General features: G+C 42.1%; 1 long non-coding RNA gene across 8 annotated transcripts in view; it reads right to left on the bottom strand.

The window, feature by feature from the left end:
- The window catches only part of LOC126502641 (uncharacterized), a 503,616-nt gene that overhangs the window by 178,079 nt on the left and 299,835 nt on the right, over positions 1 to 25,702 (bottom strand). The gene's annotated exons all lie outside the window — the stretch shown is intronic.

Consider the following 25,702-nt stretch of genomic DNA (forward strand, 5'->3'; position numbering starts at 1 on the left):
TATTAAATTGCTTGACAGGTTCATAAGGCTCCAGCCGTGTTGCTTCATGAATAATTTTCATGTATTTTCCTATGTTCATTACTCTTAAACATAACATCCCCACCAGGTACTCCTGTCAAGATCTTAGAAGAAACCAACCTCTTTGTCCTAACAAAGAATAAAAATTGGATAGATTGAAATGCCAATCTCCCTTCTCCAAGATCAGCAAGGACACAGGGAAAACCATAGCCCTTAAGATGGGGTTACAGGGAGCTATGGCTCACTGGAGCAGAGACCTTGTTCAATATTGATAACGAGGAGGACAAGAGCTTCCCTTCAGTTGTTAAATTATGGACACTCAGTTCAGGCAACCGTGAGAACAGAAAACTCTAGAAGAGCTAGCTCCTTGTAAGGGGACCCTTACAAGTCAGAGAGGCTTTCCTTTACCAGCTTAAGCAAGTTCCCTCAGCAAATACCAAACAAAAATTCCTTTGTGCTTTTGTGTGTGTGTGTGTGTGTGTGTGTGTGTGTGTGTGTGTGAGAGAGAGAGAGAGAGAGAGAGAGAGACAGACAGACAGACAGACAGAGAGAGAGAGAGAGAGAGACAGAGAGAGAGAGACAGAGAGAGACAGAGAGAGAGAGGGAGGGANTTCTGGGGAGGAGAGAGAGAGAGAAAGAGAGAGGGAGGGAGGGAGGGAGGGAGAGAGAGAGAGAGAGAGAGAGAGAGAGAGAGAGAGAGAGAGAGAGAGGAGGGAGCACTCTGGTCTCAATGGAGTCTTTTCTCAGAAGCAGATTAACCAGTTATTAGCCCTGCTCAGTTATTACCATTTTAATGGGAAGTATTCAACTCCAAGAGCTGCAATCCTTCTATGTATAGGGAGAGAAATGCCAAATTCTCACTTCATTCTTACCACATTCCTCATCCAAGGAGAGTGAAAAAGACCCACAAAGCATGTGAGGGCTTCGTTGGCTGTTCACTCAAAACTGGGGCTTAACAACAAGGCTACATACACGCTTTCCCTATCCACATGCCTAATCTTCACACCGCTAAAGGTTGACATCCAGACGTTCCTTTAACCTAGTGCACCCTGTCTGGGTATAAAATACATTACAATGCAGACTAAAAGACAAATAGGAATCAATTCATAATTTGAAGAAAAAGAACAAGCATAAAGCAGAGATGTTGGGATTTTTCAGACCAAGAATTTTAAAATGATTCCTATCCTGGGAGTACTCATGGATAAGTAGACAGCATGCCAGGACAGGTAGTAGAAACTGCCAGTTCCTAAGAAACAGTTAGAGAAAAACACTAAAGACAAAGATTAGTACTACAAAATAAACATTGTATTCGGTGGATAGAATATTAGGTTCTCCGAGACTGAGAAAAGACTGAGAAAATAAAGAAGTACTGGATAGTTTTGTCAACTTGACGTAGACTAGAGTCACCCAACAAGAGGGAGCCTCCATTGAGGACAGCCTCCATAAGATTGTGTGGATTCTGGGAAAAGCTTTTGGAAGCTTGTCTTTACAAATCACAATTTCACCCAACATGTAGCCAAGGTTATAATGAGCCCTTAGATCATTTATACCGATGTATTCATTCTGCTTACATACTGTATATTCAATCTATTCAAAATTAACGCACTCCTAAGAAAAACACTATAACCAACCTTAGTGAATCTTAGATTTCCAGTGTAATGAACCCCTACAAGCACAACTGAAAGAACAGTTTTAATTACATCACATTCCCTAGTTGTTCTTTCTGACCCATTCATGGCCCTGACTGAGAATGATGTACACGTGAGGGGGGGGGGGTGAGGTGACCAGGTCTAACACCATGTGCTTAAAGCAGCGACCGAAAGGAACAGCTCTGCAATACAAGATACTCATGTGGGTACAGAGCAGTAGTATCTCACTGAGGCTCTGTGTTCTGTTCTGAATCAGGAAGAGTAGAATCCGTGCTCTCCCTTTGGAGATTCCTATAGAAGATTAAGACAAATGTTTTTTATCCCTTTTTGTCACTGCATTGGCTGTGCTGTTCCTCATATAAAGAGGATGACCTTTGTTCAGGATTGTCATTTCTTCTTAGATTAAGCTCTCTTAGACTATAGTTTTCTTTTCTTTTTATTAGATTTCTATTAGAATTGAACAGACAGATTAACACTCTTCTGAATACATCAGTTTCACTTTTGGTTTACCTAGAGTTGGTCTTTCCTTTTTTTTAAAAAAAAGATTTATTTGTTATGTATATATACAATGTTGTGCATATATATATACATATATATGCATACACACCAGAAAGGGGTATCAAATATCATTATAGATGGGTGTAAGCCACCATGCGGGTGCTGGGAATTGAACTCAGGATCTCTGGAAGGGCAGGCAGTGCTCTTAACCTCTGAGTCAATCCTCTATACTTCTAACAAGAACATCCCATGAATTCTATAGCATAGAAGTCAGAAACATTAGCACTCCAAAGGCACCCTTCTTCATTGTCCATCTTCTGTCTATATATTTCTTTTTGACATGAAGGTCTAGGAAGGACTTTGTCGAGACCTCAAAAAGCTTTGTCGGAGGTTGCAGGGATGAACCAGGTGAAACAAGCTTGGTGGCAGAATGATTAGGATTCACTACCTAGACATCTCTGGTCTACTCCATGGAGAGCTTGATTCCTGATGACTGCATGTTTACAGCAGAAGATAAGATGGGTTTTCTTGGCCCTTTCCCCCGCCATAATGCAATGGCCTTCAGCTTCAATGTTTTACTCTAACCTGGGTGAGCTGATGCTCTGTACTTTGCCTTCATGTGGCAAGAGACACACAGGGCCTGGGAACTTGCTCCTGTTTCCTATGTCACTAGGAAAGACCCAGCTTGAAAAGACAGCAGAGGCTGCATGAAAGCTGAGAGCGCAAACAGACTGGCAATAATCCCTCTTGTATCCCGTGTATCTATGGAGAATTGTTCCACCAGGCTGAAGGCTGCTGAACGCAGTCCAGGAGAACATTATCCAAAGAAAATGATGGCATTCTTTTCTATTTGCTTCTGTGCTCTGAGAGCGATGGTTAGGATGGAGTATCCATCTTCCTCATGTTAGAGAATATTGCCAAATCAAATAGGAGCCACTGTTCTTTGGCGAATCAAAAGCCTGATACTAGAGAGCAAGAACTCCACTTGGCCAGACCCTGCTAGATTTCTCCTGAATTTAGATGTCTATGAGACAAATGTCAGCACCCCCATTAGCTCCTAAGACCTCTGGTCTCAGAGAGCTAGGGCTTAGGAAAAAAGAGATGGGGTATCGATAGTTTTGGTTTGTCCATTTGTTTGATTTCAGGTTTTTTTTAAACACATTTATTTATCTCTGTGTCCCTGAGTTTGTGTGGGACTTTATATTAAAAGGCCATGATACACGACTCTGACTTTGATTAGAGTAAGAAAGTCCTCCTCACCCGTAAATTGGGGGCCTAGAAACTCAGTGGCATCTGCTGCTTTCATATTTTACATGTCCTGTCATCTCCTTAATACTGACAGTTTGACTTAGAGAAGTTTCTAGAGCCTTTGTGGATCGCTATAGATAGGTAGAGCGAGTCTTAAATCTATGGCTGCCACTGTGGCACATCCTTCACAACTGCCACTGCTTCTTTCTGGGGACAGGTTTTGTGATCTTGTTTTCCCACAAAACATAAAATAAAAAAGATGTCCCCAATCATAGCCTCTGGGTCACCATGGTCTGTATTTCCATCAAGTAAGAAAGAGGATCAGGCCACTATTAAGAGCTACCTATGAACTGGATCATCCAAAAGAAAACCTTGCATACCAAATGAGCAATAACTTTATATTTATTTCTGGTCTGTGGTTCAGTGAAGGCTTTGAAATGGATGATCCCATTTCGTTCTATACACAAAAAATATTCTTGATATTTCTCATCACTGTGACAAAATGTCTCACAGAAGTAGCTGGGGGACAAAGGGGGAATCTACTTTGGATTATGGCTTCAGCCCTGGCGTGTGCCGTGGAGATTCCACACATCCTGGAGGATCAAAATGCAGAGAGCTTATGCTAGAACTAGAACTAAGGTTTAATCCTTGGCCCATCCTCAGTCATTCACTTCTGCCAGCAATGCCTCTTGTTTCATAGACTCTAAAACCAATCCAGACAATGTCACCATTCAGAGACCAAGTGTTCACACACATGAGATTGTTAGGGACATTTCATATTTGAACTATAACATTCCACCCTTCTAGTGGCCTCAGGGCCATCTTTCATCCAGTCCAACTTTCAAAGTCTCCATTGTCTTAACAGTCCAATGATATTCAAAAGTCCAGTGGTACTTCTGATACTTAAGGCAGACTCTTACCTGCGGTCCCTTGAAAACTCCCAAACAACTTCTATACTTCCAATAAAACAATGGCAGAGGAAATATTTGCATTTCAAAAGGGAGAAAATGAAAGTTAGCGAGGAAAAATTGCGCCAAACCATAACCAAAGCCACACAGGAAAAATATTAAAGCCTATAGTTACATGTTGAGTAGCTAGGGTTAATAGTGGATTCATCTAAACTCCAATCATTTTAGTAATTTTGTCTCTATGGTCCAGTTTCCTGAAGCACAAGTGACCTCTCTATTTGTCCAGCTTCCCTGGGTTCTTACAGCTGTCTTTGACAGACATGATATGCTTCTGTCATCATCTCTACTCTGATGTGTCCACTGCAACTCAAACATCACCTCCGCAGCTTCACATCTTGCTCATTGTCGTAGCCTTATATGACTTGGATATCAGGGTAATGCTGGCTGCTTCAAGAATCTTGATGTTAACTTATCAGTAAAGGCTTGATAGAACCCAGCAGCAAATCCATCCAGTTCTAGGCTTTTCTTTCATGGGAAAAGCTTACAGTACTAGTTCAATCTCATTCTTGCTTTGGGTCTGTTGAAGTTGTTTATGTCTTCCTAATCAAATTTCAGTAAGTTATATGTGACTGGGAATTTGTGCATTTATCTAGAATTTCTAGTTTTTTTTTTTAGAACAAAAGTTTCCAAGAGATTTCCTAGATTCAACTGGAACCTGAAGTAAGGTTCCATCATTTTTTATTTCTAACTATATTAATTTTGGTTTACTCCTCCCCTTCCATCACTCCCTCTTTCTTAGTTTTGCTAGAGCTTTGTCGATCTTATTTACCTTTTCAAAAGGTTATACTCTTAATTTACTTGTTTTTCTGATTTTAAAATTTTTTTCCTGTTTTATTTAAAAACCCACTGCTGATTCAAGAGTGTGTTGCTCAGTCTGGAAGTTTCTCTAGTTTTTATGATTTCATTTTCTATTGATTTCTAGTGTTATTCTAATATGTTCTAAGAAAAGAAATTGTTTTAGTGTGTGACCTAGTCTATTTTTTAAAAAAATCCATAGGCTTCTGGGAAGAATGCATATTTGAAATCTGTGTCTGGTATGAGACATTCCAATAAGCTCATTACGTATTAATTATTGTCAGAGAGCATAATCTCTACTAGATACTGCTGTGTTGCTTATGCTGGTTACCTAATCCGCACACCAGCGTTACAAAGCAACACCGCTATCTTTTTTCTTTACTTTAAGGACAGTGAAGCACAGAGAAATTAAATAACTTGTTCAAGGTCAAAGATCTAGCAGTAGAAGAACTGGCAGTTAGTCGTGATCATCATTTTGTCTTTGTGACCAGGAAGTTTTCAGGAAAAGCTGAGAGAGCTCTTCAGGGAATCTCCGCACCTCTGCTCCATCCCTAAGTATTTTCTTTCTGCCTCCGTCATGCAGCTCCGTTTCTCGCATGGAGAGATAGTTTTCCACAGTTTCTCCATCCCAGCTTCCTACAGCACTTAGTTCACCTCCGAAGAATGCAAAGTAAATGTCAGAGAGTGTATAGGAATGAGAGAATGGATAAACTAAGGAATATCATCACCACGAGGCTCGTGTTCATTGTCAATTTGAGTGAATTTGAAATCACCAAAGAGGCACACATCTGGGCATGTCTATGCTGACATTTCTACAGAGGTTTAACAGAGCAGAGATGACCCACCCTGAATGTGAGGGCTACCACCACATTGGCTGTTACTCTACTCTCAAGCAAACTGGAAAGAGGCGATCATGAGCCGAGAACCAGCATTTGTCTCTGCTTCCTGGCTGTGCACGCAAACGTGGCCATCTGCCCCAAGGTCCTGCACAACAACTCAGACTGCTCTTGCCATCACATGGTGTCATGATGGATCGTGCCACAAACTGTAAACCAAAATCAACTCCCTTCCTTAAATTCATAGTCTGATTCCAGATGGCATCTTTAATGCTAGATCACCTCCTTGATGGGCCCCAGGATGAGGTGGCCTTGCCCACTCCGTTGAACTATCAGGTTGAGTTTTGAGGCATACCTCTTCCCTTCCAGACAACATTCCTATCACTCACACTTCCCTGTAGCTCACGACTGCCAAGGGGGTGAGGAAAGTGCATGGCACTTTTAAGTCTGATTTTGGACCATTGGGTCTCTTAGATTTGAGCTGGCAGTCAGTGCTTTCTTGGCTGTGTTCTTCCCTTGGCCATGCTGGATCCATTAACCAGGGTCTCCTGAAGTACCGTGCGTACTACCACACTGCCATAGCAGCAACAATCAGTCACATTCTTTTTATATGGCAGAGCATGGCCAATGTGTTTTATTTTACGACATTTGAGCTCATTAGGTACTAATGGCTTGGGACTTATAGTCAGTGTGATCTGAAGAAAATAATAAATGTACCACCCAAAACAGACAGGCCAAACAATACAAGAGCGTTTGCATCCATTTCAGGACCTTAGCTAGCTATAGAAGACCACCTTCCCTTCCAAAAGCCCTTGTTATTGATAGTGACATCATCTCTTTGAGAATGATGGAGGCCTCTAATCTATAACAACAACTAAGCTGCCCTGGCTGGAAGAAGTGCCATATATGTGACTGCATTGCTGACTGCTGCAGAGTCCTTTGCTGCATGCTGTCGGGTGTATCCGTATCTTGCAGTTCTATGCTTCATCTTTAGCCCTATAGTCTCTTAGCTGTTTTCAGTCCCTCCTCCCCATGAAGGGGCACTGCTTCCTGAACCTTGGGAAACTGATGTTACCCGCAGTCAGCCAGCATTCCCAGTAGCCTTCGCAAGCAGAGTGGCAGGCGACCAGCTCCACAGCTGCCACCCGCATGCTCGCCCATATGTGCGGCACAAGCAAACCCATCAGAGACACTGAGAGTAAACTCTGTGCTTTCTTTTCATTCTGCTTAACCCCACACGGGTCAGGGAGAAGCCCTGGATGCTTTCAAAACTGTACTTCTAATTTCCAAGCCAAGCTGTGTGGGTACCCATTGGAGACAACTCTTCTCTCATGGTCTGCTTTGAATAAACAATAGGGGCTCTGTGTGATATCACTCCTCAACCAGATTCTAGCATTGAAGTGCCGGCTCGCCATGGTTACTCCCATTTTAAGCCAGTCACTCCTTTTCCTTCCCCCTTGGCTACATTCCTGCTTACTTGGCAGCGCCTCCTTCTCGTTTGAACTTTTGGCCTCTTTTAATCTCCACCAAATTTTCGTCTGAAAGAACCTTTCTCGAACACCTTTTGTTGCTCTGAGTTTCTTTCTCGTGTGAGAATGAGCGCAGGGGAACTGGTTACTGGAAAACACTCAGCCGCCTGTCTTCCTCCTCTGAGGCCAGCAATGACAGGCTGTTTTGTGTATGGTATTTCTCTCATGTTTTTTTTTTTAAATTAAGGAAGCACAAGATGCAAGCTGTTTGCTGAAAACAAAATGTTTGCCATCCAAAGACCACACACACACACTTGCATAGGTCCGTGGGGCTTCCTGCTCATCTGAAGCCATCCCTCTCCTCTCCATAGCGAAAAGCTCTCTTGAGATGGAGCTCAGATCAAAAGCCAAGCCAATGCAGCTTTGTTCCCTAGCGACTTCCCACCCCAGTCACAGCTCACGGAGCTCCTCCAGGACCTCAACAGCCACACGACCAACTTCCATCCCAAAGAAGAACTAGCATTTCAGACCCTCCTCCCATTTCAAAGTTGAACAATCTACCTCCCATGTAGAAAGGGCGGCCATTTATTCAGAACCTCATAATTGGTACTGTCTCTTCCCTGAATCCTTCCCTCAGGCTGGACTCAGAGCCACTCTGTTCTTTTTTCTCTTCCTCGGGATGCTGTGACTAAGCGCTGTCAGCATCCTTCTTGGACGCAAATCTGCCATCTCCTTCTACCTCCTATTCCTGAGCCTGCCACACACCCGGGTGGGATCACAACTTCTAGATCCTCCAATAAACAACCTGATACCTTACTTCCGTCTGGAATCTCTTCTAGAACACATAATTCCATCCTGAAAATTCTTCTCCATCCTTCCTGGAGTATCCCAGACCTTCCCTGTTGTTTGTTTCTCTTCCGTCTCAATCATAGCCCCTATCACCCAGTCTTTCCCCTTCTACTGAGTGCAGAGAGGGGCTTCTTAGCATCAGCTACCACTTCTGTTGAATTAGCCTTGTTCATAGCCTGGTGCACACTCAAAAGCCCTCATTCAGTATGGGAAGGAAAAACTTCCTCTTTTTCAAGCCCATCCCCATGTGGTGTGAGTTGAGAGATGGCAATCAATTCCTGCTGGAGAAGGACTGGGCTTCATGTTTTCAGCACCATCTCAGTCTTCGCGCTTAGCTAACTCCTACTCTGCTTTCAAATATGCTTCAGCTGTTACAAAACCAGAAACCGTCCAAGCAAACTGACTTGTTCCATATGCTGTTCTAACTACATCCAACTTCTTCCCATCCTTATCACTCACTCCACCCTGCAATGGTTTGCCTGGACTTTTGTGCCACCATCTCCCTCTGTCTTCTCTCTTGCTTTCAAGTCTGCTTTGCCACCTGGTTGGAACATTTTTTTTCTCCTCTCCTCTTTTCTCCCCTCCTCTCCTCACCTTTCCTCTCCTCCTCCTTCTCCCAGCTCCCTCTCTCTCCCTCCCTCCACTGCTGGAAATCAAACCCAGGACCTAGCACATGCCAGGAAAGTGCTCACAAAGCTACACTATCATCCAACAGAGCCTTCCTGGCAAAGTTATCCCCGAATGCACAGACGTTCTCTTTCCCCTCAGCCTCCTTGTCTCCTCTGTTACAAACGTCCTACTTCTCACAGAACTCATTTCTGGTTCTTGCATTCTCCGGATTTCCTTCTTTTCTTTTCCTGTCTGCTCTTTTCTTATTGGTGTCTCTTCTCAAGCCTCAAGCCTACACTCAATTGTTTTTCACCCATCTGTTGGTCACAGTAACCCCTATAACTCCAATGCAACAAGATGAATTGAGCTTCTCTTATGATCTGGGGATTTCCCTCACAACCTTCAAACCAAAGGTAGCTGTTAAGGCTCTCACTGTTGCTGAAATTAAGGAACTCCTCTACTGAGCTGCTAATATAATTATTGCTTTTTGATCATATGGGGCTTGTAACCAGAGCTTTGTACATACTAGGCCAGTGCTCTAGCACTGAGTTGTACCCCGACTAACTTGCACTGCCAGAATTAACCTCCCTGAGCTTCACTGTCCCGCCCAGCTCTTTAGTGCCACCGTGATTTCCTAATGATCAGAAAGTAAAGGACCAAATCCTGGCTTACCAACACTTCTAGATGGCTTCTTCAGCTCGGAGTCTGAATTTGCACATGGTTCTTAGCAGTGACTGGTAAGACTATTGAGCATCAACCCTGTCAATAAGTGTTCTTGTGCATCAAAAAGCAATTGTCAGGATGCTCCTACAACTGACTGAACTGGAATTTCCTTCCCTTAAATGGGCTATCTCTCCAACCTTCACACAAAGACAAGAATCCTTGGTAAGGGATCCATATTGTGAGAAGAAATTAATCTCTGAATGAACAAGAGATTCTGGGTGGAGACCTGACCATAAAGAAAGGGAGAGAGGGCTCTCCCCACCTACCTAAGTAGAGGAGACTCTATGGAGTCTTTTGCCAGTATTTTCAATATATTCAGAGACAAAAACTCTCTCAACAGATACTTCCAAGCTCCAGAAGTTTTAGCCTTAGTGCATTGGTATTTAACAAGAGAAGCCTGGGGAGCACTTGACATTTAGGAGGGATTTATGGGCATACCCTGAAGTTTGACAGTGTTCTTAAAAATAGATACCAGTTTCTGCTGCCAAACTGGAAAAAAAAAAAAGCAGAGAATTTGGTTAAAGATGCCTTCCATTGCAGGGCAAGGAACAGAAAGCATGGCTGGGCGGGATCTCCCAACTGCCTGGTTTAAAGGTGAGGCAGGAGTTTCCTTTAACCCAAACAAGCTTGAACTTCATGCTGAGTTTTATGGGACCATGCTGTAAAGGGGCTGTGGGCACAGAGATCCTTACAGAGAGCATCACTGCCGACTAGGGCAGAAAGGGTTTGGTGTCTGTGCTGGAATAGATTGCCATCTAATTATTTGGAATATTACTCCATTTCGAATTCAACTTAGTGGGGCTAAGAAATATTCTACTAACTTAACATTCTTTAAATAGTAACAGCTTAGCTCAAACTAAATACTTAGAGATGAAAGAGATGAGTTAGAAATCTCAGTTATTGTTGGTTCATTTTCTTTGTTCATTTGTTTTTCTAGAACCAAAAGTCCACTTGCTTCTAAAAGATATCCAATACCATGAACTGAGTTACTTTGGGAAAGATGAGCTGACAGATGATGCCATTAGGTGAATTTGGTAAGCTTACTTTAACTACATAGTATATTTAAATAAACCCAAGGTATTCTAATGCATTATTATTTGTGTACCTACAGAAAAAGGAAAATAAGGCTGATTACGCTGTATGCTGTGGCGGAAATTTGAATGTATTGTTTGGAAGACACACTTCAATTTCAGATATTAGAAATGACAACAAATAACATATTTCACCAACGCAATTAAATGCTAGTCAAGACATGGCTTTAGAAAGCAGAAGCACCTGAGAGTCCCCCCCCCCCCCACCCGGTATTCAACGCCTTATAAATAAAATGAAGACCAGATATCTTAACGACACAGCTGTACAGACACAAAAGTCAGCCAGCTTAGAAACCAGACAGACTGGTATAGTCCAGGGCTAGCCTTTCATAATCCTATGCATTGATATTAATGTTCAAAAAAGAAGCCCAGGAGACTGTCATCATCAAATGACAAATGCCTCCTTCGTATGTTAGAGAAAGCTCATTTATCTTAACAAGAAAAAAGTTACTCTAATTTTCCTACAGGCAGAAGCCTGAATCCTCACATCTATCCCTAGTGCATGGAGGGTTGGCCTAGAAAAGGAGACTTGAATTCAGTTTTAATAGACAAAGACATCTAATGGATGCAGGAATGCTGTCTTAGGGTTATTATTGCTGTGGTAAAACACCCAACCAAAGCAATTAGGGAGAAAAGGGTTTATTCTGCTTGCACTGAAACCTTTAGGTGGGAGCTGATGCAGAGGCTATGAAGGGGTGCTGTGTACTGACTTGCTCGCCATGGCTTTCTTTGCGTACTTTCTTATAGAACCCAGGACAACCAGCCCAGGGATGGCACCACCCACAGTGGGCGGGTGGGATAACCCTTCAATCACTAATTAAGAAAATGCCCTACAGGCTTGCCTACAGCCTGATCTTATGGAGACATTTTCTTTACTTTTTTTTTTCTTTTTAATAAATTGATTGATTGATTGATTGATTGATTTGTTTGCTTGTTTTACATCCTGGCCAAGGTTTTCTTTCCCTCCTCTCTTTGCAGTCACTCCTTCCATTCCTCCTCTGCTCACCTTCTCCAATACTCTCCTCTGTTTCTGTTTAGGAAAGAGCAGGTTTCCCATCAGTATTAAAAACAAAAACAAAAGCAAGAAAACCAAACATGGCATATCAAGTTACAATAAGACTAAGCACCTCCGCACGTATTAAGGCTGGGCAAGGCAACCCATTATGGGGAATAGGATTACAAAAGCCTGCAAAAGAGTCAGAGACAGTCCCTGTTCCAACTGTTAGGAATCCCCCAAAGGACCAAGCTACATAACTGTAACATATATACAGAGTTGGTAGGTCAGTTTCATGCAGGCTCCTTGGTTGTTGGTTCAGTCTCTGTGAGCCCCTGTGAGCCCAAGTTAGTTGATTCTCTGAGATTTCTTGTGGTGTCCTTGACCTCTCTGGCTCCTACAGTCTTTTCTTCTTCTCTTCTGCAGGATCCCCTGAGGTCTGCCTAATATTTGGCTGTGGGTCCGCATCTGTTTCCATCCGTTGCTGGATGACACCTCTCTGATGACAATTAGGCTAGGCACCAGTCTGGTCACAGGAGATGGTCAGTTTAGGCTACATATCTGATATTGCTAAGAATCTAGACTGGGGTCTGCCTTGTGGAATCTTGGGAGATTCCCTTGCACCAGGTTTTTACCTGGCCTCGAAATGTCACCCCCCTTTCTTTCAGTACTCTCCCTTTCTATCACCCTCACCCCCAATCCCCCTATCCCCCAGCCTCACAACCTGGTGCTCATATTCCCATCCCCACCTGCTCTCAGTCCATTCATGAAATATCTTTTTCTGCCCCTTTCGGGAGAGCTGGATGTCCCCCTATGAACCCTCCTTGTTACCAGCCTCTCTGGGACTGTAGATTGTAGCATAGTTCTCCTCTACTTTATAGTTAATATCCACCTATGAGTGAGTACATACCATGTTTGTCTTTCTTGGTCTGGTTTACCTCACTCAGGATGATTTTTTTTTTCTAGTTCTATTCATTTGCCTTCAAATTTCCCAGCATCCTTGTTTTTAACATTTGAGTAATGTTCCATTGTGTAAAGGTACCACATTTTCTTTACCTATTCCTCGATTAGACCTCAACATAAATCAAGACACACTGAATCTAATAGAAGAGAAAGTAGGTAATAATCTCAAACTCATTGGTACAGGAGACAACTTCCAGAAGAGAACACCAATAGCCCAGGCACTAAGATTGACAATTAATAAATGAGACCTCATGTAAGTGAAAGCCTTTTAAGGCAAAGAACTATCAATATGACAAAACAGCAACCTACAGAATGGGAAAAGATCTTCTCCAACCTCACATCTGACAGAAGGCTGATTTCCAAAATATATAAACAACTCAAGAAACTAGATTTCAACAAATCAAATAACCCAACTAAAAAAATAGGGTACAGATCTAAACAAAGAATTCTCAACAGAAGAATCTCAAATGGCTGAGAAACACTTAAGGTCTTCAGCATCCTAAACCATCAGGGAAATATAAATCAAAATGACTCTTGAGGTCCCATCTTATACCAGTCAGAATGACTAAGATCAAAAACACAAGCAAAAGCTAATGCTGGAGAGGCTGTGGAGCAAGGGGAACACTCCTCCATTGTTGGTAGGAGTGCAAACTTGTACAGCCACTTCTCAGAAAACTGGGAATCTACCTACAACAAGACCCAGCTATACTGCTCTTGAGCATATACTCAAAGAATATTCAATCATACCACAAGGTCGCTAGCTCAAGTATGCTTATAGCAGCTTTATTTGTAATAGCCAGAACCTGGAAACAATCTAGACGGAGACGTTTTCTTAATTGAGGTTCCCTCCTCTCTGATGACTTTAGCTTGTGTCAAGTTAACATAGAATTAGCCAGTGTAGAATTAGCATATGTGTTTTGTTGTTGTTGTTTTTCTTCTGTTACTTGGAAACCTTTCCTTCAATCAAAGTTCATTTTGTAACATTGGATATTCAATACTTCAGAAGAAGAGAATCAACTTTGCCGTAAGTGCATCAAATTCTGAAGCCACAAGAACAAGTTTAGAATTGATTTTCTTTGCTAGAGTTTAGCTTCCTCACTCCACGGTGTGGTGTTTTGTTTTGCTTTAAAAGCCATCTACTCCCCTTCTCCTCTCTCCATTTTCTCCTGCCTCTAGCATTGCAATGGAAGAACTCCTCAACTCCTCCATAGCACACGCTCCCCTGCTCCCTGGAGCCTTCCACCCTCTCTCATTTCTTAGATAGTCATAAAAGCATCTTCATTTTCTCTGGAACTCATGCAGAAGACTCATTTCAGGCTTAACGAAATAATTATCCTCCCACTTTATATTTCTTACTAAGCGTGGGGAGAGGGGGATTCTGATTGACTGAGAAATCACCAGGTTCTGTCATCAGAAACCTTTACATGAAACTTTTTTTTGTACTCTTCTTTCTCCAGCTTTTTGTGTCTTATGTGGGAAGTAGCAAAAGGAGGGGAATTTGTGGGCTGTCTTAGAAAATGCCACCAGATAAATGAAAGTACATCTAATTGGGATAGTCGTTGCCAGTGCATTCAGTACATAACTGAAATACCAAAGGGAACCACAGAACGTGAGGGGTGTGTGGTTATCTCCCAGTGAGCCACCAACTCTGCCAGAAGGCATGTTAGGTCTCCTCGGAAGTGCTTACAGTACAGGAAACACCTAAGGACGGCCAGGGATTGTCAGCTAAGGAAGGCCGCCACAGGGCACAGAAGACGAAGCTTTTCTCAGCAGAGCCACACTTCAGCATTTTTGTTATTTTGGTTTTGCAGAAAACACTGTTTAGAATAGTGGAGGGGGAACCAAGACCTTGACTGGAGAAAATGTTTCTGACAAAGACCTCATGAAAAGTACTGGATTGGTCCTGATTGCAAATCCTTACATACATGGAAAGGCATACATATGAGAGCCCACACTCAAAATCAATTTTAAACACGTGAAAAGCTCTTTGGAAAGCCAGGGTTAGTCCCTGAACAAGATGGTGACTTAGTAAATTTGGATTTTCTTTCTGTTTCGCAGCCATGGCTGCTATCCTTCATTTTCTCCTTATCCAACTATTTCCTATCTTTCAACTCTGAAAGTTTTTTTTTAAAGATTTATTTATTTATTATGTACACAGTGTTCAGCCTCCATGTATGCCCGCACGCCAGAAGAGGGCGCCAGATCTCATTACAGATGGTTGTGAGCCACCATGTGGTTGCTGGGAATTGAACTCAGGACCTCTGGAAGAGCAGTCGGTGCTCTTAACCTCTGAGCCATCTCTCCAGCCCCTCAACTCTGAAAGTTTTAAATGTATCCCTATTTATTTAAGGAAGCGGTGTCTTAATCTGTTAGGACTGCTTTAACTGAATATCTTAGTCTAAGTAATTTATAAAAACATATACACAAACACACAAAAAACAAAAACAAAACAAGAACAACAACAAAAAATCCAGAGTAGCTCAAACCATTAATGTCCATGAGGCCAGCCTGGTCTACAAGAGCTAATTCCAGGACAGGCTCCAAAGCTATAGAGAAACCCTGTCTTAAAAAAAAAAAAAAAAAAAAGAAAAAAAAGAAGAAAGAAAGAAAGAAAGAAAGAAAGAAAGAAAGAAAGAAAGAGAAAGGGAGGAAAGGAAGGAAGGAAGGAAGGAAGGAAGGAAGGAAGGAAAAGAAAAGAAAGAAAAAGGCTGTACCTTGTCACTTCCCAGAAGGCTGGTAGGGAGCCCTTTAAGACTCTTTTAAGGGGACAGTAATTCCATTCTCCTGCTAAATTACTTCCCCAGAGGCCTCAGCGCTTACTTACTGATTTAACCCTGAAATTTAGGTTCAAGCATAAAATTTGGGAGAGTCCCAACAGTCGGAATATAGCATGAGCTGTCAGGAAACAGCTCCCACATCAGAGGTGTAGAAAGCTGAATGAGAATACATCCCATAGTTTCATATACTTGAGTCCCTGGTCTGTTGTTGGCAGAACTGTTTTGGAAAGGATTGGGAGGTGTGGCCTTGCAGGAGGAGGGTGTGATGGGGCTTGGGCTTTGAGATTTGAAAAATCTGTATCATTGTTCAGTCTTTCTCTCTATTACTGTGCATCAGATGTGAGCTCTCAGCCACTGCTCCAACTCCAAGCCTCCCTTCCTGTTGCCATGTGCCGTCACGGTGATAATGGACTAAATAAACCTCTGAAACTATAAGCAAGCCCTCAAGTAAATACTTTCTCTTATACATTTGCAAAGGATTCATCTCTAGAAGACATATATAATGTTTTCCAACTATGTACAGAAAACACAACAGAAAAGCAAAGCCCTCAAACACAGGTACCTGATGGAGGGAAACCGAAGTGTCAAAAGGGCCTCCACGTTGTCCATAGTAAGGAAATAGAAATTAGTAAAGTATGGGGTTGCATTTTTTTTTTCAGATGAAAAGATCTGTCAATTCTAAGGGCCTCAGAGAAAAAGAAAACCAGTGGGTGACAAAAATGCTACAATCACTTTTGGAAAGAATTTGGCATTCTCTTTTAAAGATGAGTATCTCGTGTCATCTCAATACCCACATTTTCAGTTCAGGAGCTTTGACCCATACAAGACATTTGGCAATGTCCAGAGACACTTTCAGTTGTCACAACTTGGGGACACTACTGGCATCTAGTGGGAAGAGGGCAGGGATGCTGTCAAGCCTGCCCCAATGCAAAGGACATTGTCTCATGCAAATGTCAGGGGTGCCAAGGTAGCAAAACCACAGTGTGTGTGTGTGTGTGTGTATATTTATATCAGAAAGATTCTTAAACATATGTGTACCTAGTGGCATAAAAAACACACTGATAACAACCAACTAGAAGCAGTATTCCCCTTTGACAGAACAAATACATCAACTGTGGAATGATTATCCATGATGATATATTTAATGCAATGTGCAAAACAAGCGAGACCAGAAAATCTGTTACTTGTAAGTATATGAATAAAACATATGTTTGTTTTAAGTGAGACAATAATATAGAATTCAAAGTACTGGCTACCTCTTATGCAAGATGTGGGGAAGATATAGGGAGAATGTGGAAGGCCAAAAGAGGAAAATATTAAAATGATATTCAGGTTCTTGGATGGATGGTGGATGCAGCTATTCATTATAGTGTTAACTTTATGACGTATGTATAGATATGGACTTCACAGATATTCTTTCATACCAAAGGGTATATAAAAATTTAAATGAATAGTGCTGGAGAGAACTCAGTTGGAAAAGAGCCTGCAAGGCAAGCAACAGAACCTGCGAGCCATCCACAAACCTGTACAAAAAGCCAGGTATGGGGGGGGGGGGCACATGGCTGTAATCCCAGCTCTGGGGAGACAGACACAGGAAGACCTCTGGGGCTCACTGGCCAGCAAGCTAGCTTACCTGGAGCATCTGCAGCCAGTGAGAGACCCTGTCTCAAAAACCAACCAAGGTAGCTAGCTCCAGAGATTGGAACAACATACAGGAACAGTATTCAAGGTTGACTTCTGACCCCATACACACGTGTGTACTACATTCACACACACACACACACACACACACACACACACAAAACAACAACAACAAAAGCCTAAATGAAAACATTAAAGTCATGTATAGCTTAAGTTGTTGCATTGAGTTGTAAATCTGACCATAGAGTAACCCTTGAAATTAGTGACAAAACCCTCATTTTTCAGTCCCTTGAAGGAAGAACTGCCGCTGCTTCGGCTGAATTAGGCTGAAAACGGACAGGCAGTCATGACAGCGTCTTCTCTGCCAGACAGATGGAGAAGAAGCCCCCATACCCAACTGTTGGCTCAAGAACCCCAAACTCACACCTTTGGGGTGTGCTAATAGTGAATGTAGGCCGTATAAAACCTCATGGAAATTGTAAAGACACTTCTCTCTATGTGCAGTGAACATATATGATGGGGCCGGCTGTTATCCCCTATGGAAAACTGTGATCTTTCCAAATAATGTTCCTTTAACTACAAATTCTAAACCCGGAAGTATCCCAAATGATTCCTAGTCCCCTGACCACTCATCAGTTTTAAGCAGAAATGTCAAAATTTCTTCCCTTTCTGCTCCTTTGTTTATTATTATTATCAGTGTCACTATTGTTAATATTAGTAGTATAATCAGGTTTTCCGAGTGTCAGCCTCTCAGCTCTCTTCAGAGTAATCCCTGTGAGAACGTTAATTGAAAAGTAAGGTATTAACTGATTAGAGCTTAGGATGATCCCTCCTAGGGTGATTTTATTTTCACAGGGGACTCATAATGGTTGGCTCGGGAAGCAGAGTGGAGTGAAGGCTCAGACATGACCTTCACAAGGCTGTAGCTAACTTCAGCACCTGACGGAGCAAATAAAGAATATTTGTTATGCGACCCCGGAAAGGTTTGCAAACCCTTGCTTCAGGCCCTGTTTAAACACCCAGGGTCCGTCTACTGCATTTGGAGGAGACCGGCAGAAAACCTCTTATTTTCCTGACCCAAGAGAAAATATTTCATAAATCATTGTCTGGAGAATTATTTGGTCAATATTTAGACACGAAATACCCCAAAGAGTGAGAAAGCTAAGCGGGGGATGGGACACGGAGGAAGTGCAAAGGCCAAACCCAATCAATAACGCACCGCGGAGTGTAAAGAGAAGAAACTTTCTCATTGTCCGAGTACAAATGTCAGAAGGATTTCCACAAAACTCCAAAGGCTGGACGGCGAGGCAAGCGTGCAAAAAGAGGCTCGGAGGACGTCTGGAGGGAGAGTCCTAGGGAGATTGCTGCAAGCACGTGGGAAGGGCATCTCTATTTACAAAACGGGTGGTCCGGCACTTGCATGTTCCCCAGTTCTTGATTGCTTGGCCTCATAAGAAAAACCATCATTCTTCAAGAAAGCAATGCCCGAGGCAGGGTGTTCGAGCAGCAGAACTGCTCCCTACTGAGTCTCTATCCAAGTTATGCGGTGGATGCTTTCTATGCTTTACTGCGCAGGCTCGTCTGTAAATGAATATCAGTAAATAATGATATTCATGTGAAATGAAAACTCCACAGCCCCAGCTAGGGTGCCTCGAGCTACCCAGTTCCAGGGCAGGACCCGGGCCTCTGTATTTTAAGAGCATGGCAGGTGAGCCTACTCCATGAAGCAGGAAGCAACCGTGAAACAGCTCCGGACACTTCCTGTAGGGTTTGTGCACAATATGTGGACCCATTCTTACACCCGCTCAAACAGCCTTTTGCAACAGTACTTGCTGGAAAAAAAGTTTGCTTTGGCTTAATAAAACCTACAAGGTCCCCCCCTCCGACATACCATACATGCCTTGCTTCCTGTCTAGATGAGACATCTATAGCTCTGTGGGGAAAGGCCTTCAGCTCACCCACAAACACAGAAATGGAAACACCAGGAAGTCAGCAACCAATAAGGGAATTTCTTGAGCCACAAAGGCAGGGGCCAAAAAAAAAAAAAAAAAAAAAAAAAAAAAAAAAAAAAAAAAAAAAAAAAAAAAAAACGATTGCACACTATTCTTCAGTCCAGCTATTGAAATGTCTTTCCCAAAGAACAATCACAGAGTAAACCCACTATAGCTTTCCTTGCTTCCGGATTTCCAAAGATGCGCTTTTATGCCCAGTTAAGATGAAAAATATGGTTACATTTGTAGATAAGCTTATTTTTACTAAATCATTACTTGAAATAAAAGTACCCCTCAGGAGGGGTTATTTCATCAAATTACAAACGTAATCAGATAGGTACCATACCCTTCACCAGTGCTCCCTTTCTGCCCTCCTCCTCTTCCGTGTCCCCAAACTACATCTGGGAATCCTATCCCAAACTAAGTGACTATTTTTGATTGGGAGGAAACCCAAGCCAAGTGAAGTCGTTTGAGGAACTCTCTGGAGATCTGAGTGTGGGGATAAAAGGAGAGGCTGAAGCATAAGAGCTACCCTGGGTGATTCTCTGTCAATTCTTTTAGTTAAATTTTTTAAAAATTTATTTTACATAGCAACTACAGTTCCTCCTTCATCCTCTCCTCCTGTTCCTTCACCCCATCTCCTTTATACTCCACCCCCATTCGTTCCTCAGAAAGGGTAAGGCCTCCCATGGGAGGCAACAAAGCATGGCCTATTAAGTTGAGGCGGGACCAAACTCCTCTCTGCTGCATCAAGGTTGAGCGAGGTATCCCGCCACAGGGAATAGGTTCCCAAAAACCAGCTCATGTGCCAGGGACAGATCCTGATCCCACTACTAGGGGCTCCACAAACAGAAAAAGCTACACAACTGTCGCCCACATGCAGAGAGCCTAGGTCGATCCCATGTAGGCTCCCTAGCTGCTGGTCTAGAGTCCATGAGATCCCACGAGCTTGGGTCAGCTGTCTCTGTAAGTTTATAAGAGCAAGGGGAGTCAAGGTCATGATGGGGAAGTTCACTGTCCAGTTTAATGGTGTATATAATTAATAGTTTCCCTGATAGAGTTTTCTTAAAACTAAACTTGTAGAACTAGGACCTGGAAAGATTGCTCTGTGGTTAAGAACACTGTTAGCTCTTCCAGAAGACCTGGGCTCAATTCCTAGTACCCACATAGCAGTTTACAACCATCTATAACTCCAGTTCCAGGGGATTCAATAACCTCTTTCTGGCATCCATGGACACTGAACACATGTGCTACACAGGCACACGTACATGCAAAGCTCCCATATAGGTAAAATAAAATAAAAATAGTTTTAGAAAAAACACTGCAACCTGCTTTTGATACCCCCAAACTATCATACCTTGTTATTGGACTCAAAATCTTCTTTATCATAACAAAGTGAGAACCAAATCACAACAAAACAAAAACAATGCTATTAGGGTTCAAATATCCCTTCTATCTATTCAATTATTCCTAGTGAGGGATAAAATTTGATAAGATTGTAGGGAAATCCTGAATGTACAGCTTGAAGCACTTCTACAGAATACATTCTCCTTCATAACTAACTCATGCCACAAATATGATAATTACCCGCACCCCATTAACGTCCCTCCAGCACCCCCAGTCGTCACTTAGATCCCCAGAGAGAACCAGTATCCATCACGATCAGGTAGTTTGCTGACTTCTGGAGCTTGCGCATTGAACTCCAGTCTGTGTGTTTCTTTCTTTCATTTAGCTCTCTCCACACTATCCGCTACGGCAAAGGCTCATCTCTACTGCTGCACACAACATTCTGTGTATAAATACAAGAAAAGTAATTTATCCGTGCTATTTATTTTTATTTGCCTTGGGTTCTTCCCGAAATTTCCATATTCTAAAGGTAGCTTCCATGAGTATTCTAAAATGTTTACGGTGTTCTGGACTTCCTTACTTTGGGGAGCATGTCTGAAGTAAGTCCCTGGCTATACATGTTCACTGAATACTAAACTATTTTCCAAATGTGTAACAATTAACAAGACAATTCAGAATTTATTAGTTCATGTGCAGGGCCAAGCACAGTCAAGACATTTGAGGAGGGAAAAGAAGCTATGTTAAAAGTGTTTATTTCAAACTTAAAACGTATGGCAGTGTGGTACAGTAGTCAAATGTATAACAGCACGAATTATGGAGTCTAGAAACATATATATATATATATACACATATACATACACTTAAGTTATAATGCATATGACATTGTTGGTAACTATGAATGAGGTAGAGCCTTTCCAGAGAATTATGTGAAGTCAATATTATATCCACATTGAAAAACTAAGTTATACACCTGTCCACACCATACACAAACTCAATCATATTACTAACTTGTGAATATCAGTCCCCAGTAGGTATAGAGTGTCAGAAATAAGTTAACTTCTACAGAAAGCGGTAGTAAACTTCAGTTTTCTGTGGACCATGATTTACTTTACTACTCCAAATGATATTTGCTGAAATTGACTAAATTGTATATCTGCTCTGAAAAATCAATTTCTTTTTCTTTTACGCCATCGCTTCTCTCGTCTTCTGTCTACTTTCCAAATCTTCCACCATTTGTTCTTTCATTTATGTCATGGCGTAAATCATCCACTGGGCAACACATGAACCACCCGACAACAAATGTGACCTGTGCAAGAATGTTTTAAAATCCCATTATCAACCTGATTTTAAGATTTTACATGAATTCTAAGGATGGACTGTCTCTGAGGTTTCTGGAAGACCTGGCCACCATAGGCCAACAGTCTCTCATGGTAACAGGCTGCAAATTTTACAAAACACAAGCCCATGAAAGACAAGGTAGACCCCTCACACCCAGCAGCTCCTCCCAGCCCACTTCCCTGGACTCTCCCCTGCCATAACTTTGTAAGAATTTGCACTTAAGAGTCTTGCTACCAGGAGAATTTGAGTAGAGTGGCTAGATATAAGAAAACATGTTCCTAAAATTAAAAATGCATAGATGTCAATATTGTTTTCTATTTATGCACAGTTTTAAGTACCCTGCATATGGTAGCGAAAAAGATTTTCTCCTTCGCCTTTAGTTTTTGGGCATAAATCCCTTCTTGTTTTCATAAGAACATTAGCTCAAGTCTGCAGACAGTGTGTGCTGCAGATAAAATTGTTGCATTTAAAACCATATGTCATACCGAACTGTTCAAGAGGAAGGACTTTAAAGATACAATTGCAGGCTCACTTAGGATCCTGAAGAGCAGTGAATTTGTAGATAAACCTATGTGCTCTGGAGGAATCCACTAAGATATTCTACCTAATGACAAGGTAGGAAACCAACGGTGTGCCATGCCAAATGACAACTTCCAACTTCTGAAACCTTTATGTCTTCCCTCTTAATCATCAGCTATTGGAATGATAATATCTATAACAATGAACTAGGTTAAGATGCGGCAAGTCCTGGCCCCTGCACGACTATGCATTTACATGCACTTTTTAGATGGAATAAGGATCTCAATTCACAAAGTAGCTATGAATCATTTAACGTTTTATGGAAATTTTCATTCTACTTCAGGTCATCATTATGTTATGGTTATAGAAAGGCATAAAACTCTATTACTATTTCATAGAGGTAAGAAAGAAATCAACTTGAGTTGTACATAATAAGTAGCTCGTAACCATGGAAGTCCTTCTGGAATAAGATGCATTGACTATAATTATTCCTCACTCCCAGGTAAATACCCGGGGCATTCTCTTCAGACAAGGAAACGCATAATGGAAGTGTATGTTTGGTTTTAAGGAAATATGACCCCTGGGGCCCTGCTCTCTTCAGAAGCACATTTCAGACTAAAAAACAATTCAAATGACAAATGGACTAAATTTGAATCTTTACTAAAAAAAAAAAAGATGGCTTCAGGATTGGGGATATGACTCAATTGGTAGAGTGCTTGCCTAGTGTGCACAGAGTCCTAGATTTTATCCCCAGATCCTGCCTAAACCACGGGGGAAGATGCAAACCTGTAGGCTCAGTAGTCTGGAGGAGGAGGGGGGGGGAGGATCAGGAGTTCAAGGTCATCTTCTGTTACTCTGTGAGTTTGAAGCCAGCCTGAGACACAAAAGAAACTCTCTTTAACTCACCGAGGAGCTGAACAGATGGCTCAGTCAGTGAAGTCTTTGCCTTACAAACATCAGGAAGCACTGAGTTTAATCTCTGGAGCCATGTGGATACAAGCTGGTAATGGTGGCTTGTGCTTACAGTCCCAAAGCTTGGGAAGCAGAGATAGGTGGATGTCTAATAGGTATTTTCCAGGCCAATGAGAGACTCGGTCTTGAAAGTAAGGCAGATAGCACAATGACACCTGAGGCTCTTCTCTGACCTTCAAACATGCATGTACACACACATACACACACACACACATACACACACACACCACTCACACATACACACAAATACACATACAAGAATCTAAAATGATATATATATATATGCAGTGAAGAAAGTCATTATATTATATATGTATATGTACATATATATTTACTGATCTGTATATAAGTTCATTTTTCTTATTCTAGTGAGTCGTATAAGATAGGTAAAATACAAACAGAACAAGAAGCAGTCAGTGGTCTGAATGAGAACATCTCCCGTAGGCTGATATATTGGCATGATTATACTCCAGCTGATGAATTAATTGCTTGGAAGGATTGGGGGTGTGGCCTTACTGGAGGAGCTGTATCACTGGGGGTAGGCTTATTTTCAGGTTTTTAAACCCAAGCCAAAGACTCTCTCCTCTCCTCTCCTCTCCTCTCCTCTCCTCTCCTCTCCTCTCCTCTCCTCTCCTCTCCTCTCCTCTCCTCTCCTCTCCTCCCCTCCCCTCCCCTCCCTTTCCCTCCCTTCCTCTCCCCTCTCCTCTCCTTTCCTTCATCTACCTCTCAGGCACTAGGCCTGCCATAGTTACCACACTCCTTGCAGTAAAGATAACTGATGGCCCCTCTGAATAGCTAAGCAAGAACTAATTTAAGGCCTTGTTTTATAAGAGTTCCTTTGGTCATAGTGTCCCTTCACAGCAGTGGGACAGTGACGAAGACACAGTCACTCAGGATATCAATGGAGATTTCCTGACCAGTACCATTTAGCCAACCAAAGCCTTGTAAACAATATCACCAGCAAAATGACATTCTACAAAGAACAATGACACTCCAAACAAAGAAGCCGAATGGCTGGTCAGTGGAGGGTACAAAGACGTGTACTGAACACAGACCAGTTCCTAACTTAGTACTGAAGCACACACTACTTCCATACCATGAAGGCATTAACACCCCCCATCACATAGAGCAGAGACCTACTGCCAGCTTGCTGCCACCTCCAGTCTGCTTCCTCTCGCCTGCCCTGGGCCAGTTATTTATTTTGAACAAGGATGAAAATAAAATATGGTACCTATGTTCTCCTCCCCAAACTGATTCTTCCCTTGTCCTAGAGCATGGAATAAGAAGGAAGGAGGTAGTGCTAAAGATGTTTAATGTAGTTAGCACACAAAATATACAAAGAATAGTTTTAATTCTCCCCAACTCTTCTTGTTTCTTTAAATCATATAACTGCCTTTTATTAGCATAAATTCATATATAGTCATGGCTTCCTAAGGATGGCTTCCTAAAAGCATACCATGGACTGTGACCATATCCATACCCACATTCCACCCTCTCCCTCATTCCCCTTCCCTCCCGCTAGCCCCCCTTTTTCCCAGGCAGTCTCCTTTCTACTTTCCTGTCAAATATGTATGTAAAAATGAACATATGCAAATATGTGTGTGTTAAATAGAGCTATGTAGAAGAGAAAGTGTGATGTTTACCTTTTTGTTTTTTTGTTTTTGTTTTTGTTTTTCGAGACAGGGTTTCTCTGTGGTTTTGGAGCCTGTCCTGGAACTAGCTCTTGTAGACCAGGCTGGTCTCGAACTCACAGAGATCCGCCTGCCTCTGCCTCCCAAGTGCTGGGATTAAAGGCGTGCGCCACCACCGCCCGGCTGATGTTTACCTTTTTGATTCTGGCTAATTTTACTGAATTTAATACTCCCAGCATCCATCCAAATTCCTAAAACTGACAGGATTCCATTCTTCTTTATGGCTGAATCAAAGCAAACAACTTATGCAGAAAACAAGTTTGAGATGAATATTAACGATTTCATCTTTCCCCATCCTATTCGTCTCCTGAGACGTCTTCCCACACCCTATCATCACAAGCTCCCTTGCCTTTTAGTGAAGCTTCCAAGTCCATCACCACAGCCCACTGGATGTTTACAACAGGGGACTGTCAGGCCCTTGCAACTCAAGCAAGGTCTGAGATCAGATTTAGTATCTTTCTTTAGCCAAATGTTGTCCTCCGATATCTCCAGAGATCTAGTTAAAAATATCACTTAGAATAATCACCATGGGATCTCCCTTTTTATTTTTCATGCTCAGTAAGGACTAAAGAGGCTGAAGCCATGGGTTAAAACTCAGCTCTCCTTGTAGCTGGGATACTGTCTCATGACTGGGCACCACTCATCAGCTGGCCCCGGGAAACAGAAGTATAGACAGTCCTTTTTTTTTTTTTTTTTACCCAGGTGTTTGATTTCTT

Source organism: Alexandromys fortis, unplaced genomic scaffold (assembly GCF_014885135.2).
Source record: "Alexandromys fortis isolate MF-2015 unplaced genomic scaffold, M_Fortis_MF-2015_v1.1 scaffold_1, whole genome shotgun sequence".
NCBI classification, from domain to species: domain Eukaryota; kingdom Metazoa; phylum Chordata; class Mammalia; order Rodentia; family Cricetidae; genus Alexandromys; species Alexandromys fortis.